Source organism: Rana temporaria, chromosome 10 (assembly GCF_905171775.1).
Source record: "Rana temporaria chromosome 10, aRanTem1.1, whole genome shotgun sequence".
In the NCBI taxonomy this organism is placed as follows: Eukaryota; Metazoa; Chordata; class Amphibia; order Anura; family Ranidae; genus Rana; species Rana temporaria.
The window spans coordinates 129,886,191-129,902,051 of NC_053498.1; the positions used below are offsets into that span (position 1 = coordinate 129,886,191).

Here is a 15,861-nt window from a genome sequence, read left to right on the forward strand (position 1 = left end):
CCATTTCCTTCCATGTAGATTTGCTGCACCCCCCCCCCCCCCCCCCCATTGAAGTGTAATGGAGCTCTGGGGTGTAGCTGTGATCATTTCCATCTTACAGCGGTAGTAAACCACAGTTGGAGGAAAAAATAAATACGGTAACATTTCTTTCAAGGCAATGTCATAATATGCTGGTATGCATATGAAATACTTACCGTATATACTCGAGTATTAGCTGACTTTTCCAGCACATATTTTTTTTATGCTGAAAAAGCCCCCCTCGCCTCATACTCAAGTGACATCTCCCACTGTCATGCAACTGTTTGGCAGTGTTCTGTCAAACAGCGGCCGTCCACTGTAACAAAGCCCTGCCTCCTCCTCATCCGTGATAGACGGAACGCTAATAGACTGCTGGGAAACGGAATCAGTCTATCACGTCTCACGGACGAGGAGGAGGCGGGGCTTTGTTACAGCGGATGGCCGCTGATTGATGGTGAGGCTGCGAGATGGGCGCGGTGAGGCTGAGAGATGGGCGCGGTGAGGCTGCGCGATGGGCGCGTTGAGGCTGCGAGATGGGCGCGGTGAGGCTGCGAGATGGGCGCGGTGAGGCTGCGAGATGGGCGCGGTGAGGCTGCAGATGGGCACAGTGAGGCTGCAGATGAGCATTGTGTACCCTAGGCTTATACTCGAGTCAAAAAGTTCTCCGATTTTTTTGTGGTAAAATTAGGTGCCTCAGCTTGTATTCGGGTCGGCTTATACTCGAGTATATACGGTACCTTGGAACAAAGCTGTTGCAGCTGTTGGTCCCTGCACACCGCTGAGATGGCTTACATTTTACCCAGAGTTTCTTCTGGGTTCGCGACCATGTCGCATGCATGCACGCGGGAGCCACCGTTCACGGCACGGGCTCGGAAAGGGCACCCATGGGCTGTTCCTTCAGAGCGCATGCGCCAGTGATGTCACTGGCTGCATGCAATGTAAATATCTCCTAAACTGTACACGTTTTAAAGTGGAAGTTCACCCTAAAACAATTATATACCATTACATCCAGCATACTTCCGACATCTACAGTATGCTGAGTTTTTTTGGTTTTTTTTTTGCCGTACATACCGTTTTATTGCTATTTTCCCCCCGACTTCCGGGTTCTAGGTCCCGCGGGAGTGGGCGTTCCTATTCAGAGGTTAGATGATTGACGTCTGGTAAAAAAAAACTTCCCCTGGCGCATAAGGCGCATCACCAGTTTTCCATAACTAGCCGACCTGCGAGTCGGCTTTATATGGCGGACGCAGGCGCCATATAGCGCCGTATAGAGCCGACTCGCAGGTCGGCTACTTACGGAAAACTGGTGATGCGCCTTATGCGCCAGGGGAAGTTTTTCACCAGACGTCAATCATCTAACCTCTGAATAGGAACGCCCAGTCCCGCGGGAATCAGAACCCGGAAGCCGGGGGGAAAATAACAATAAAACGGTTATGTACGGCAAAAAAAAACAGCATACTGTAGATGTCGGAAGTATGCTGGATGTAATGGTATATAGATGTTTTTTAGGGTGAACCTCCGCTTTAAGAGGTATTTTCACTACCTATAGGTACGCCTATAATAAGGCTTGCCCTATAGGTACATGTCAGCAGAGGGAGTTTACTTTATCTTTGAAGCGGAAGTAAACTCTGCCACCCAAATACTGAAAATCAATCTAACCAGTACAAAAAAGCTTATTAAATCATTCTGCCTAATTAATTATCCCTCTCTGATTTTTCTTACTTTATTGCAGCTTATTTTGTGTTTTTATGCTTCGTGTTGGAAGCCGGCGCCATGTTATCTGTTGTCTCTGCATCTATACTGTGTGTTACTTCCACCCTTCCTTGCAGTAACGACCAAAATCTCACACATGCGCGTTGCGGCGATGGGTAATGTATTGTGTCTCCTCTATGCTTGTGCTGTGATCAGCGCCAGTGTTTACACCCCCTTGTGACGTAGCAAGTCACATGGGGTATTTCAGGAAGGTGTGAACGGGGCTGTGAACGGGCACAGCATCTTCCTGTATGGACTGATGGCACACATGTAATCCACCGAAGATCTGCGCATGCGCCGGTGACGTCATTTAGGTGAACAGCGCTTGATTTCTGCAGGTTAGGAAGAATGTAAAAACAGCGCCATGTATATTGTTTATGAGAGATTGTCATGGAGGAAATTCATCATGGAGAGTTTACTATGATGTAAGGAAGGCCCGTAGACGTGGTGTATCTGGATTTTGCAAAAGCATTGACACAGTTCCCCATAAACGTTTACTGTACAAAATAAGGTCCGTTGGCATGGACCATAGGGTGAGTACATGGATTGATAACTGTCTACAGGGGCGAGTTCAGAGGGTGGTGATAAATGGGGAATACTCAGGATGGTCAGGGGTGGGTAGTGGGGTCCCCCCAGGGTTCTGTACTGGGACCAATCCTATTTAATTCATTCATAAACGACCTGGAGGATGGGATAAGCAGTATAATCTCTGTATTTGCGGACGATACTAAGCTAAGCAGGGCAATAACTTCTCCGCAGGATGTGGGAACCTTGCAAGAAGATCTGAACAAATGAATGGGGTGGGCAACTACATGGCGAATGAGATTTAATGTAGAAAAATGGAAAATATTGCATTTGGGTGGCAAAAATATGAATGCAATCTATACACTAGGGCAGGGATATGCAATTAGCGGACCTCCAGCTGTTGCAAAACTACAAGTTCCATCATGCCTCTGCCTCTGGGTGTCATGCTTGTGGCTGCCAGTCTTGCTATGCCTCATGGGACTTGTAGTTCTGCAACAGCTGGAGGTCCGCTAATTGCATATCCCTGCACTAGGGGGAGAACCTCTGAGGGAATCTAGAATGGAAAAGGACCTGGGGGTCCTAGTAGATGACAGGCTCAGCAATGGCATGCAATGCCAAGCTGCTGCTAACAAAGCAAACAGATTATTGGCATGCATTAAAATAAATGGGATTAACCTGTAAATCGGGGGGGGGGGCAAACTGCTTGGACTTCACTTTTTTAGTGAAGTTTCTCTTTAATAAGTTTGTTGGATTTATTTGGCCCGCTGCTTCCTGTTTTCCTGTTTTCACAGTTAGCTGCAGTTAAGGATTTCCTGTGTTGTATACAGGGCATCCGGAAAGTATTCGTACTGCTTCACTTTTTCCACATTTTGTTATGTTACAGCCTTATTCCAAAATGGATTCAATTCATTATTTTCCTCAAATTTCTACAAATACCCCATAATGACAACGTGAAAGAAGTTTGTTTGAAATCTTTGCAAATGTATTAAAAATAAAAAAATCCCATGTGGATAAGTATTCACAGCCTTTGTCATGACACTCCAAAATCGAGCTCCGATGCATCCTGTATACACTGACCATCCCTTAGATCAGTGATGGCGAACCTTTTTGAGCCCGAGTGCCCAAACCGCGACACAAGAGCAAATTATTTCTTGCAAAGTGCCAACACAGAATTAAACCTACCAGCGGCTCTGTACAGAGGATGGGACTGATCATCCCTCTCTAAATGAGCCCTAAGGGACTAGAAATGTACGATTCTGCCAGATTCGCTCAGACTGCAGGGATCAGGAATGCATTGTGCTCAAAATGCACTGTGCAACATACACTGACCATTACACTCACTTACCTGACCATTACACTGACCTACCTGACCATTACACTGACCTACCTGACCATTACACTGACCTACCTGACCATTACACTGACCTACCTGACTATTACACTGACCTACCTGACTATTACACTGACCTACCTGACTATTACACTGACCTACCTGACTATTACACTGACCTACCTGACCATTACACTGACCTACCTGACCATTACACTGACCTACCTGACCATTACACTGACCTACCTGACCATTACACTGACCTACCTGACCATTACACTGACCTACCTGACTATTACACTGACCTACCTGACCATTACACTGACCTACCTGACCATTACACTGACCTACCTGACCATTACACTGACCTACCTGACCATTACACTGACCTACCTGACCATTACACTGACCTACCTGACCATTACACTGACCTACCTGACCATTACACTGACCTACCTGACTATTACACTGTCCTACCTGGCTATTACACTGACCTACCTGACCATTTCACTCACCTGACCATTCCACTCACTTACCTGACCATTCCACTCACTTACCTGACCATTCCACTCACTTACCTGACCATTCCACTCACTTACCTGACCATTCTACTCACTTACCTGACCATTGCACTCACTTACCTGACCATTGCACTCACCTACCTGACCATTGCACTCACCTACCTGACACATGCAATGACACCAATAATGAGGCACAATGTTTTCCAATGATGAGGCACAATGACACCAATGATGACAACTATGATGGGGCACAATGTTTCCTAATGAAACCAATAATGAGGCTGAATAACACCAATGATGACACACAATGTTTCCCAATGACACCAATAATGAGGCTGAATAACACCAATGATGGGGCACAATGTTTCCCAATGACAATAATGAGGCTGTTCTTTTTGCACAATTGATTGTTTGAGCTAGCACCTGATATCTGAGAGTGGGGCAGGCTTAGGACTAACAAGATAACTGTACTGTACACTCCACATTAACACTTGTCTCCCAGTGTCTGACCTTGCTTCAGCAGCTCATTCCCGCCGAAAGGCTCCTCTGATTCCAGCCGCGTGTGCTCCCAGTCACGTCACCGCTGATTTGTTTGATGGTGGATGCGGTGTGGATGAGACAGCTTCTTTGATTGGATCAGCGCACGCACGCACGTCACCCAGGGAGTTTCTTCTTTGTCACTCCCAATCGGACACGTCATCAATAGCAGTAGAGAACTGTGGGAGTTGTAGTTTGCGGTGGGGACGAATGGATTTTAGTGTGTGCTTATCAATTTTTCATGGCGTGTGGCGTGCCCACCGAAACGGCTTGCCGTGCCAGGAGCGGCACGCGTGCCACGCGTTCGCCATCACTGCCTTAGATGTTTCTACAACTTGATTGGAGTCCACCTGTGGTAGATTCAGGTGATTGGACATGATTTGGAAAGGCACACACCTGTCTATATAAGGTCCCACAGTTATCAGTGCATGTCAGAGCACAAACCAAGCCATGAAGTCCAAGGAATTGTCTGTAGACCTCCGAGACAGGATTGTATGGAGACACAGATCTGGGGAAGGGTACAGAAAAATGTCTGCAGCATTGAAGGTCCCAATGAGCACAGTGGCCTCCATCATCCATAAATGGAAGAAGTTTGGAATCACCAGGACTCTTCGTAGAGCGGACCGCCCAGCCAAACTGAGGGATCGGAGGAGAAGGGCCTTAGGCGCCATTCACATCTAGGCGTTTTCACGCCAGACGCCCGCCGCTATTGCAGCCTGCAATACGCTGGAGGGGTGATTTTACATTGTCGGCTATGGAGATGGTTCACATCTCCACGCCGAAACGCCTGAAGCTCAAAACAAGTCCCGGACCCTTTTTTTCGGGCGGCTTCGGCGTCCGGGTATAGCTGACAGTGTAAAATCACCCATCCAGCAAAAAAAAAGGCTGAAAAATGATGCGTTTTGTCGCCGCAAATCGTGTGACAAAACGCCTATTTAATGTCGCCGCATATCGCCGACGCAAAGGTGTGAATGCAGCCTTAGGGAGGTGACCAAGAACCCGATGGTCACTCTGACAGTGCTCCAGCATTTCTCTGTGGAGAGAGGAGAACATCCATCGCTGTAGCACTCCACCAATCAGGCCTGTATGGGGGAGTGGCCAGACAGAAGCCACTCCTCAGTAAAAGGCACATGACAGCCCATCTGGAGTTTACCAAAAGGCACCTGAAGGACTCTCAGACCACGATAAACAAAATTCTCTGGTCTGATGAAACAAAGACTGAACTCTTTGGCCTGAATGGCAATCGTCATGTCTGGAGGAAACCAGGCACCGCTCATCACCTGGCCAATACTGTCCCTACAGTGAAGCATGGTGGTGGCAGCATCATGCTGTTGGAATGTTTTTTAGCGACAGGAACTGGGAGACTAGTCGGGATCGAGGGAAAGATGAATGCAGCAATGTACAGAGACATCCTTGATGAAAACCTGCTCCAGAGCGCTCTAGGACCTCAGGGGTGAAGTTTCATCTTCCAACAGGACAACGACCCTAAGCACACAGCCAAGATAACAAAGGGGTGGCTGCGGGACAACTCTGTGAATGTCCTTGAGTGGCCCAGCCAGAGTCCAGACTTGAGCCCTGATTGAACATCTCTAGAGAGATCTGATCATGGCTGTGCACTGACGCTCCCAAACAACCAATGGAACTTGAGAGGTCCTGCAAAGAAGAATGGGAGAAACTGCCCAAAAATAGGTGTGCCAACCTTGTAGCATCATACAAGGCTGTGAATACTTCTGTAGATGGTTTTATTTTTTCGTTTTTTTATTTTTAATAAATTTGAAAAGATGTCAAACTTCATTCACATTGTCATTATGGGGTATTGTGAGGAAAATAATGAAAATGGCGTTCACGTCGAAAGCATTGGCTTCTTGCGGGTTAATTTAGAGCATGCACACTGGGATACTTTCATCGACAGCGCATGCGCCGTTCGTAAAAAGTGTCATTTACGTGGGGTCACAGTAAATTAACATAACTCACGCCCACATCTACCACATTTGAATTAGGCGGGCTTACGCCGGCCTATTTACGCTACGCCGCCCGCAACTTTCGTTTGAGAATACGGCACTTGCCTGTAAAAGTTGCGGAGGCATAACGTAAATAGGATACGTTACGCCCGCACAAATATACGCGATTCTATGTGAATCCGGGCCTAAAAGTCTAAATCTTTTTCTGACAGTTAATTTAAAATCAATATTTTTTGCTAGAAAATTACTTGGAACCCCCAAAAATTATATATATATATATATATATATATATATATATATATATATATATATATATATATATATATATATATATTTAGCAGAGACCCTAGAGAATAAAATGGCAATTGCTGCAATATTTTATGTCACACTGTATTTGCCCAGCGGTCTCTCAAATACAATTTTTTGTGAAAAAATACACTTCAATGAATAATAATAAAAAAAAAACGAAACAGTAAAGTTAGCCCAATTTTTTTGTTTTAATGTGAAAGATGATGTTACGACACGAGAATCGTGATCCATCTTCTAAGCAAAAAAAATTGTGAATCTCATTTTAGCCAGAATCGTGCATCTCTACTATATAGAGCCACCTCCTCTCTGTCCTCCTCGTGTCATGTCTGCCATGTGTCCTGACCTCAACCCGATAGAGCACCTTTGGGATGAATTGGAGCTCAGAGTGTGAGCCAGGCCTTCTCGTCCAACATCAGTGCCTGACCTTACAAATGTTTTTTACAGCGTTTTAGCGTTAAAATTCGCGCTAATAAAACGCTCTCCATGCATCTCAATGGACCCTTTCACACTGAGTCCTGCAAGCAGCATCTTTGGAGCAGCTTTTGGGCGCTGAAAAAAACGCTCCAAAAACGTCCCTCTCCATTGAAATGATTTGAAAGCGCTGTAAAAACGCCTTACCCTTTCACACAGAGGCACTGCAAAAACGCCCTAAAACGTTAGGGTCTTAGGGGTGCTTTACCAGCACACTGGGATTGCAGATGAGGCTTCGCTCGAAAAACGCCCCAGTGTGAAAGGGGCCTTAAGTTGATGTGCGTGTAAAGGCAGGTGTCCCAATAATTTAAAACCTTGGTTTGAGAGTAACTTGGTTTGAGAGTAACTTGGTTTGAGAGCATTGTGCAAGACAAGCTAGATTTTTTTCATAAATTTTGACTTGATACACAAGCGATGTCTTGATATACAAGTAGCGTCATGTCACAACTAAGTGTAGCAATATGGTTACATTTAACCACTTCCATACCGGGCTTATTCTGGCACTCTGGCGCAATATTTTTTCAAACACCTTTTGTTTGGGTGGGAAACGGTTTCATGAATTAAAAATAACAAAACGGTAGTTAGCCCAATTTTTTAGTATGATGTGAAACCTGTTACGCCGAGTAAATAGATACCCAACATGTCACGCTTTAATATTGCACGCACTCATTGAATGGCGTCAAACTTCGGTACTTAAAAATCTCCATAATCAACGCTTAATTTTTTTTTTTTACAGGCTACCAGTTTAGAGTTGCAGAGGAGGTCTAGTGCTAGAATTGTTGCTCGCGCAATAATGCACATGGCGATACCTCACGTGTGGTTTGAATGGCGTTTACATATGTGGGCAGGACTTGCGTGTGTGTTTGCTTCTGAGCGCGAGCTACTGTGGACAGGGGTGTTTTTTCCTTCTTTTTTTTTTTAACACTTTTATTTACATTTTCATTTTTTTGATCACTTTTATTCCTATTACAAGGAATGTAAACATCCTTTGTAATAGGAATATATTGTGACCGGTCCTCTTTATGGAAAGATGCAGGGTCAATAAGACCCCACATCTTTCCTCCCGGCTGTAAAGCATGAGATTGGTGAATTTTTTTTCTCAATCTCATGCTTACCAGCTGCAATCGCAGATTTGTTTACATCCGCGGCCCGGATGTGACGTCATAACGTTGCGTCTGGGCCTCCGACGGTCATAGAGATGACTGGAAATCTCTATGGTCGTCACCCGGAGTCGGCCGATTCTTTCTCTGGGTCACCCGGTGGCACGGGAGAGTCTGGAGACGCAGCAGGAGGGGAGGGGTTGTCCCCTCCCGTCGCCTGTAAGAACAATCAAGTGGCAGAACTGACGCTATGATCGTTCTTGCTGTGCACAGAATCACTGGCAGAAAATAATGATATCTGAAGACTTATGAATAAATGGTTGTGGAACGAATCATCTGAGTGTCCATTATTTCTTATGGGGGAAATCGCTTTGATATACAAGTGCTTTGGATTACAAGCATTTTTGCGGAACGAATTGTGCTCACAATCCAAGGTTTTACTGTATAGTGTAAATACACACACAGACACCCACACTCTTATGGCAGAGCCCGCACAGTGAAAGAAGTATGGTAGAACTTTATTAATGGTGGGACTGGTCAGAAGGAAATATTTGATTTCCCATCTCTCCACCGAAACACACGCGATGAGGTGCCCCCCGGCTAGGGTTGCCACCTCATCCCTTTAAAACAGAACACATATGAATTACACAGGTTCTGAGGCTAATTTAATTTAGAAAAGGCTCCACCTGTGTTCAATTACCACCTTAATCAGCCACAGAACCTGTGTAATTCATATGTGTTCTGTTTTAAAGGGATAAGGTGGCAACCCTACCCCCGGCACACCCCCGAGGTGATTGAGGTGCCCCCCTGGCACACCTATGTAATCTGGAGTGCTGCCACCCCTGTCCAGGACAGCTATGGTACCAGAAGGACAGAACACAATCAGAGAGAAGACAAACCTAAAGCTAGAAGGATGGCGGAGTCATTGCTGAAGCTGTGAAGGGGACAGCTTTGCATACAGTGAGGCGGGAAAAATGGCTGCAAGAAAGATATACCAGAAAGACTGAGTGAGCCCCAGGAGAAGGAGAGGTGGCTGCTATGTGTATAGGAATAATGGAGGACTGTGCAAGAGAGATGATCCCTAAAGGACAGAGCTGAGCCAGCGAGGTGGGGGAAGGAGTCTGTGTCTAGACAGGATGGAGGACATATGGCAGCAAGAGAGACGCATCTAAAGGAAAAAAGAGTAAAGCCTACAGACGGGGGGGGGGGGGGGGGGGGGACTTTCTATACAGACACATGGCTGCAAGACGGACATGGCACTAGGAGGACAGAATGAAGCTACATGGGGGTGCTAGAGATGGTTTCTATACAGAACACAAGCTGCAGGACAGATATGGCACTAGAAGGAAAGCGTTGAGGACACAGGGGAAGGAGGAGGCTCTCTATACAGACAGTGGGGGGGGGGGGGGGGGACACATAGCTGTGGGACATGCGTATCGCTAGAAGCTCAGAGTTGAGCCACGAGGAGAAAGGATGCTCTCTATCAGAGCTTTTTTTTCAGAAAATAGGTGCAGGAACTCAACCACGACCCCGTTCAGATTTCACAAACAGTAGTGCAGAGTTGTCACTTGTAAACACAGAAACCAGACTGCTGTGTTTACAAGTGATTGTGGTGAGCAGGCACCAAAGGGTCTGAGCCAGAGGTGGTGGAACTGAGTTCCCCCTGAAAAAAAGTCCTGCTCTCTATACAGAAAATAGGGAGGAATGATGGCTGCAGGATGGACAAGACCTTAAATGGGGAGAATGGAGCTACAGGGGAGGAGGTGCCTCTCTATACAGAAAGGACAAGTGTGATACTAGAAGAATTAAGTGGAGGCGGCTAGACGGCACTGAGGATGCATGGTTGTAGAACAGACATGACACGAGGAGCACAGAGTGGAGGTGGCTCTCTATATAGACAGCACTGAGGATGCATGGTTGTAGAACAGACATGACACGAGGAGCACAGAGTGGAGGTGGCTCTCTATATAGACAGCACTGAGGATGCATGGTTGTAGAACAGACATGACACAAAGAGCACAGAGTGGAGGTGGCTCTCTATATAGACCGCACTGAGGATGCATGGTTGTTGAACAGACATGACACGAGGAGCACAGAGTGGAGGTGGCTTTCTATATAGAAAGCACTGAGGATGCATGGTTGTAGAACAGACATGACATGAGGAGGACAGAGTGGAGGTGGCTCTCTATATAGACGGCACTGAGAATGCATGGTTGTAGAACAGACATGACATGAGGAGGACAGAGTGGAGGTGGCTCTCTATATAGACAGCACTGAGAATGCATGGTTGTAGAACAGACATGACACGAGGAGTACAGAGTGGAGGTGGCTCTCTATATAGACAGCACTGAGGATGCATGGTTGTAGAACAGACATGATACAAGGAGGACAGAGTGGAGGTGGCTCTCTATATAGACAGCACTGAGGATGCATGGTTGTAGAACAGACATGACACGAGGAGCACAGAGTGGAGGTGGCTCTCTATATAGACAGCACTGAGGATGCATGGTTGTAGAACAGACATGACATGAGGAGGACAGAGTGGAGGTGGCTCTCTATATAGACGGCACTGAGAATGCATGGTTGTAGAACAGACATGACATGAGGAGGACAGAGTGGAGGTGGCTCTCTATATAGACAGCACTGAGGATGCATGGTTGTAGAACAGACATGACATGTGGAGGTGGCTCTCTATATAGACGGCACTGAGAATGCATGGTTGTAGAACAGACATGACATGAGGAGGACAGAGTGGAGGTGGCTCTCTATATAGACAGCACTGAGGATGCATGGTTGTAGAACAGACATGACATGAGGTGGCTCTCTATATAGACAGCACTGAGAATGCATGGTTGTAGAACAGACATGACACGAGGAGCACAGAGTGGAGGTGGCTCTCTATATAGACAGCACTGAGGATGCATGGTTGTAGAACAGACATGACATGAGGAGGACAGAGTGGAGGTGGCTCTCTATATAGACGGCACTGAGAATGCATGGTTGTAGAACAGACATGACATGAGGAGGACAGAGTGGAGGTGGCTCTCTATATAGACAGCACTGAGGATGCATGGTTGTAGAACAGACATGACAGGAGGAGGACAGAGTGGAGGTGGCTCTCTATATAGACGGCACTGAGAATGCATGGTTGTAGAACAGACATGACATGAGGAGGACAGAGTGGAGGTGGCTCTCTATATAGACAGCACTGAGGATGCATGGTTGTAGAACAGACATGACAGGAGTAGCACAGAGTGGAGGTGGCTCTCTATATAGACAGCACTGAGGATGCATGGTTGTTGAACAGACATGACAGGAGGAGCACAGAGTGTAGGTTGCTCTCTATATAGACAGCACTGAGGATGCATGGTTGTAGAACAGACATGACACAAGGAGCACAGAGTGGAGGTGGCTCTCTATATAGACAGCACTGAGGATGCATGGTTGTAGAACAGACATGACATGAGGAGGACAGAGTGGAGGTGGCTCTCTATATAGACAGCACTGAGGCTGCATGGTTGTACAACAGACATGACACGAGGAGCACAGAGTGGAGGTGGCTCTCTATATAGACAGCACTGACTTCAATACAAAAACGTTTTGGTTTTCGGCCAAGTGCATCCTGAATTTTTATTTCGGTACACCACTAATATCTGGTCGTGTGTCCTCCTTCCGGGCCTATAAACAGAAGTCATTTCTTGTCCTACTGGTTCTTTTCTGGTGTAATATCTTCTTTCATACAGTCCATGCATGGAACCTCCGCTGCCATTGTGGCTCTTCTCTATGTTGTCTACCATGCAGCTATGTGTTCTCAGTACAGACTTCACTCAGAGTGAGATCCCTCCTCTTTCTACTCCAGTTCTGTCCTCCTTGCTTTTCTGTTTTGGGGATTATCGGAGGGATTTATCCCGCTGCAAATGCGGCACGCCTGATTGACCCTCAGTCAGCTCTTTGTACACAAATGAAAAGAGGGTGCAGCTGGATAATGCTGAACTCTGTATCACCAATGCTGTACTCTGCTCTGTTGTTTCCTTGCAGTGACCTGGAAATAATGATCCGGATGTTAGAGCGGACATTATCCAGCCAAGCTATGTGCTCCAAGAGGTGTAATCTCATTGTGCTTGGCGTTGAACTTTTTAGGCGTGTTTTTTTTTGAGAGGTGAATAATTTAGTAGCTAAATCCATTGCAAACATCCAAAATGTTCTTCACGCTGATAACATCACACCACTAAAAGTTTATTCCACCAGACTGGCTTTCAACTCTCTTTTTAGAAGTTTCCTGTGGCTCACTGAGAGAAACTGATTATGAATTGAGGTTGAATGGTTCCTATAGAAAAGGGTTGGCAGTTTCCGATTTCACATTATGCATAGAGGTGGGATGTTCTCTATAGAAAGGGGTTAGCAGTTTCCGATTCTGGATTATGCATAGTAGGGGTGCAACGCATCACAGTTGGTCCGAACGGGTCACCCCCTTCGGAGCGGAACACACTGTGATCCGCGGATTGCTGCGGCTCCAGAGCTAGGCCGAAGCCGTGACCTTTCCTATTGTCATGGCCGCGGCTCCGGAGCTAGGCCGAAGCCGCGGCCTTTCCTAACGTTATGGCCGCGGCTTCGGCCTACCTCCGGAGCCGCGGGCCATAACGCTAGGAAAGGCAGCGGCTTCGGCCTAGCTGCGGAGCCGCAGGAATAACATTAGGAAAGGCCGCGGCTTCGGCCTAGCTCCGGAGCCGCGGCCATCTTGGTACACCTGGCGGCGGCCCTCCTCTGTTTACACCCACAGAGGAGGACCCCGCACTCGTGGGACACACGCTGGGAGTGTCTGTACTGCCCGAGGGGGGTCTCTTGCCCTGAGAGGAGGGGGGGTCTCTTGCCCTGAGAGGAGGGGGGGTCTCTTGCCCTGAGAGTAGATGGAGGGGGGGTCTATAGTTGGTGGGGGGGGGTGAACAGTGAGATGTGTATATTACAGTGGGGGGGATGTGTATATTACAGTGGGGGGGATGTGTATATTACAGTGGGGGGGATGTGTATATTACAGTGGGGGAGAATTTTTTTTTGCCGATCCGAAAAATTATCCGATCCGTGACTCCTGATCCGAGGAACGATCTGAACCGTGAGTTTTTTGATCCGTTGCACCCCTAATGCATAGAGGTGGGATGTTCTCTATAGAAAGGGGTTGGCCGTTATTCCACATCACACATAAACATAGGATGGTCTCCATAGAGGGGTTAGCAGTTCTTATTCTGGATTTTGCAGAATATTGGATGGTCTTTGTGAAAAAGGATTGGATTGTTCAATTCTATGTGATGGTCTCTATAAGGAGAAGTTGATGGTTCTTATTCCAAGTTACATGTAGAGATGTGATGGTGATCTGGTTATTATTTCACATCACACATAGCAGTCGGGTAGGGTCTATAGCAGTGATGGCGAACCTTGGCACCCCAGATGTTTTGGAACTACATTTCCCATGATGCTCAGCTACTCTGAAGAGTGCATGAGCATCATGGTAAATGTAGTTCCAAAACATCTGGGGTGCCAAGGTTCGCCATCACTGGTCTATAGAAAGGGCTTTGTGGCTCCTACTCCAGATAGGATGGTGTCTGTAGAATGGGTTGATGGTTTCTATCACACGTATGAGGTGAGATTATGCCGCGTACACACGGTCGTTTTGTGTCTTGTAAAAAAACGTTGTTTTTTCTCATGAAAAAAACAATGTTTTTCAAACTTCATTTAAAAAAACGACGTTGCCTACACACCATAGTTTTTTCAAAATGCTCTAGCAAAGCGCGGTTACGTTCAGCACGTACGGCGGCACTCTGTTCCATTCAAGCTTGCGTCATAACTTGCTTCTGAGCATGCGCGGGTTTTAAAACGTCGTTTTAGCCTACACACGATGGGCCAGATCCACAAAGAAGTTACGCTGGTTTATCTATTGATACGCCGCGTAACTTCTAGGTTGCTCCGGCGTATCTTTGTTTTGTATCCACAAAACAAGATACGCCTGCAGCTGAGCTAGATCCGACTGGCGTACATCTTAGTACGCCGTCGGATCTAAGGTGCATATTTACGCTGGCCGCTAGGTGGCGCTTCCGTCGATTTCTGCGTCGAGTATGCAAATTAGCTAGATACGCCAATCCACAAACGTACGTCGGCGCATTTTTATACGTCGTTTCCGTAAGGCTTTTTTTTTCGGCGTAACGTTACCCCTGTTATATGAGGCGTAGACAATGTTAAGTATGGACGTCGGTCCAGCGTCGAATGTTCGGTCGTGTACGTCGTTTGCGTAAAACGTTCGCGAATAGGGCTTTGCGTAGAATGACGTTCACGTCGAAAGCATTGTCTTGTTGCGGGTTAATTTGGAGCATGCGCACTGGGATACCCCCACGGACGGTGCATGCGCCGTTCAGAAAAAACGTCATTTATGTTTACGTCCGGTCAAGTAAAATTAACATAAAACACGCCCACATCTTTATCATTTGAATTCCGCGCCTTTACGCCGGCAGATTTACGCTACGCCGCCGTAACTTTAGAGGCAAGTGCTTTGTGAATACAGCATTTGCCTCTCAAAGTTGCGGCGGCGTAGCGTTACTACGATACGCTACGCCTGCCTAAAATTACGATGCGCTAAGTGGATCTGGCCCGATCATTTTTTATGACACAAAAAACGACGGTTTGAAAAACGACGTAAAAAATTGAAGCATGTTCGAATTTTTTTTTGTCGTTTTTCAGAAGACATAAAACTACGTTTTCCCCCACACACGGTCATTTTAAGTGGAGTTTTTAAAAATGTCGTTTTTTTTTTTTTATCACAAAAAACGACCGTGTGTACGCGGCATTAGTCTTCATTGCTATTTTGGCTTCTAGCATTTGATGTTCTTTCTCGATCTTCAAGGTTTAACTTCATCAATAAGTGTCTTTTATTCGGCCTGGTTAGCAATGTAACTATGCGGAGAGCAGTCTTTGATCACAGAGTGTGGTTGGCAGCCATACACGTTTTCTGTGAATACATTTATTATAGTCTTCTCTCTGGCCAGGATTCCTCCAATAGCTGTTCTCCGCTCTTCTGACAGATGAGAAACTCCAGTTTCAGATGGTAAGACAGCTGCTTGGAGACTTGGGTGAATGAGGAATGCTAGATTGAGCCCTCTGCTCCGGTGCCTAGCCTTCCTGCAGCAGCCGGAGCTGAAAAAAGCGAAAACCTTATTGTAACTTCTAGCAATTAGTATGTTTTGCTGTTGAGGAAAAGTGACCCTCTCTTTCCAGTGCAGTTATTTAGCAGTAAGTGGGATGTTCTGTGTGCTGTGCGTGGGCTATTTATGTTCCATCTCAGAACTGACCTA

The 15,861-nt window shown here is 46.5% G+C and overlaps 1 protein-coding gene across 1 annotated transcript in view; it reads left to right on the forward strand.

Annotated features, from left to right (window-relative positions):
• JAM3 (junctional adhesion molecule 3) overlaps positions 1-15,861 on the forward strand; it is a 68,462-nt gene that overhangs the window by 18,367 nt on the left and 34,234 nt on the right. The gene's annotated exons all lie outside the window — the stretch shown is intronic.